This window comes from Erpetoichthys calabaricus, chromosome 2 (genome assembly GCF_900747795.2).
Source record: "Erpetoichthys calabaricus chromosome 2, fErpCal1.3, whole genome shotgun sequence".
Lineage (NCBI taxonomy): Eukaryota > Metazoa > Chordata > Cladistia > Polypteriformes > Polypteridae > Erpetoichthys > Erpetoichthys calabaricus.
This window is the reverse complement of record NC_041395.2, coordinates 319,714,786-319,717,031: the sequence shown is the minus strand read 5'-3', so window position 1 is coordinate 319,717,031 and position 2,246 is coordinate 319,714,786. Positions and strand designations below refer to the sequence as shown.

General features: G+C 47.5%; 1 protein-coding gene across 1 annotated transcript in view; it reads right to left on the bottom strand.

Annotated features, from left to right (window-relative positions):
* Nucleotides 1-2,015, bottom strand: part of tet1 (tet methylcytosine dioxygenase 1) — a 226,208-nt gene extending 224,193 nt beyond the window's left edge. The window contains exon 1 of the mRNA XM_051923345.1: nucleotides 1,682-2,015. The gene's annotated coding sequence lies outside the window, so the exon portion shown is untranslated. The remainder of the gene's footprint in view (nucleotides 1-1,681) is intronic.
* Nucleotides 2,016-2,246: the final 231 nt, after the last annotated feature.

Here is a 2,246-nt window from a genome sequence, read left to right as displayed (position 1 = left end):
ATTAATTAGTACAGTGGATCACTGCTGTTACTATAAAATGCAACCAGAATACTGAGACACGGTTGAAAACTTGTTAAGGGCAGATTTCACACAAATGTTTGAAAGCTTTTCTAGATGCAAAAAACCACAGACATGGAGAATAAATTAACACGTGGTCGGGTGGTGAGAAGAACTTGAGGGACCTTCAGATTTCGGACACTCTGGTAGAACAGAATGGATGAGCTTGTTGGGCTGAATGGCACATTCTCATTACATTTTTCCATATGTTCTCTCTCTCACACACACACACATATTTATGTATACTTGCTACTGTAGATGATGATTATTTTTGCAACACAGATTTTTTTCCTCCTTGGAATAAGACTTTTTTGTTTTCTGGGACACTGTTACATAGCAAGTGTCCTCAGGGAAATGGACGGCTGGATGGTTACGCTTAGCAGGAGGCCGGAGCAGAGGGCTTAGCCCACAAACCGTGACCTGAGTGATGCTAAACTGGCAGATGAAATTAGAAAAATCAAAATAATAAAACACGCTTTTGATTATAATGCGCATCTGACACTCCCATATTTGAAGGCACACCATTCATATTATATATCACCCAACACTAGAGTCGATTAATATTTACTCGTGTGCTCGTCAAAGTTCGTTTTCTTGTAGTTTATCCGGGACTCTTGTCAACTGTAAGTCGTCTTTGCTTTAACGGTGAGCTCAGTGCGGGCCGTTCTATAAATTCAAACGCGTTTCTAACTTGCGCTCGTTGCTAGACGAGCCTGCCATGGCTGAAATGGCTCCAGATTGACGGCTCCCTTCACACAAAGCGCGTTGGGTCAGTCGTGCCGTCAACATGCTTTGAAAATGCGCTTCATTGTTCTTCGAGAGATAAGTCGAACATCTCTTTATCCTAAAGTCTGCTCAGATACTGCATCTGGAATACCGTCCGTTCGCAAGCAGGTTTTCTTTTTCTTTGCGGCCACTACGGTGAGCTTTGAACTGCAAAGTAGCGGAAAGCGTGCGGATCGCGACCCCCTTCACACAAAGCGCACGCGGGCACGGCAGCGCCCTGTCAAAAAACGCGACCCCGCCATCCAACGACTAAGCGCTCATCTGCGCAGAGCAATGAGATAAAAAAAAGTGGGGATCGCGGCCCAGAGCGGCATCCCAGTGAAGCAAGCCTGTCCGCTCCGCTAGCCCATCCGACTCCCCTCCCCCGCGCCAGCCGGGGCTCATGGTGCCTTTCGGACTGCGCTGTACCGTGCCGCTCCCTTCGTGCCTCGCGCCCAACGCCTTCCAGCGAGTCGCGTTTCTGTTCTTTTAGTTTCAAGTACACGAGACATCGGGGAGTGTGCAGCGCCCACGCAAACTTTCAAGAAAACAAACTACAAGTGGAACTCCCGACTCGGAGGAGCGGCTTTTCTCGCCTCTTGATTTCTTGAAACAAGTTGCGCTGTCGAGCCTGTCATTCAAGGAGCGATCACTTTTGGGGCGGTGTGTGTGTCTGTGTGCGGATGTGTGTGTGTGTGTGTGGTGGGGGTGCGGATTCTTTTCTTTAAAGAGTAAATATAAATGAAACTAGTTGTGGTTTCTTTCTTTTCCGTAATCAAAACGAAAACAGCAAGCCACGTGCCACTCGCGAGTTTAATAAATATGTAATCGCAGACATCGAGTAAAGCCGGCTACCTACCCGTGAAGCCCTCGCCCGGAGCGCCGCCGAGCCGCACAGCTCACGCTTGAAATGCTCCGATCCTTCTTCAGGCTTAGTCCAAAATGTGCTCGCACCTCTTCTCTAAGGCAATACATGAATGCAAAACAAAAATCGAAACTGAAAAATAAAAGAAGAAGTTCGATCCGAATGAAAAAACACATACAAGACGCTCGAAAAGTAAAATCGCGAGCGTAAAGCGTCAAGAAATATTACAAATATACGTATATACACATAGATTATAGCTCCCCGCCTCTGTCCCTTCAAAACTGTGCCTCTCCCAGACGGGCAAGCGAGCCCTTACAACCTCGAACCAAGTCAGCTCGGCTCTTTAATGGAGGTTTAAAAGAGACGGGGAAATCCCGGCGTGGATCTGCGGAGCGGCGACCGCTGACACGTGAGGCTAAGTACTTGCATCTGTGGTCGCGGGAGTCGCGCGGGCCAAAAAAAGTTTTACAAAGGCACGTGATTATCTAGCGAACTAAATGAACCAATCGGTGATTGATATATGGACATTTACAGGCGTCCCTTACAGAAAACACATCAC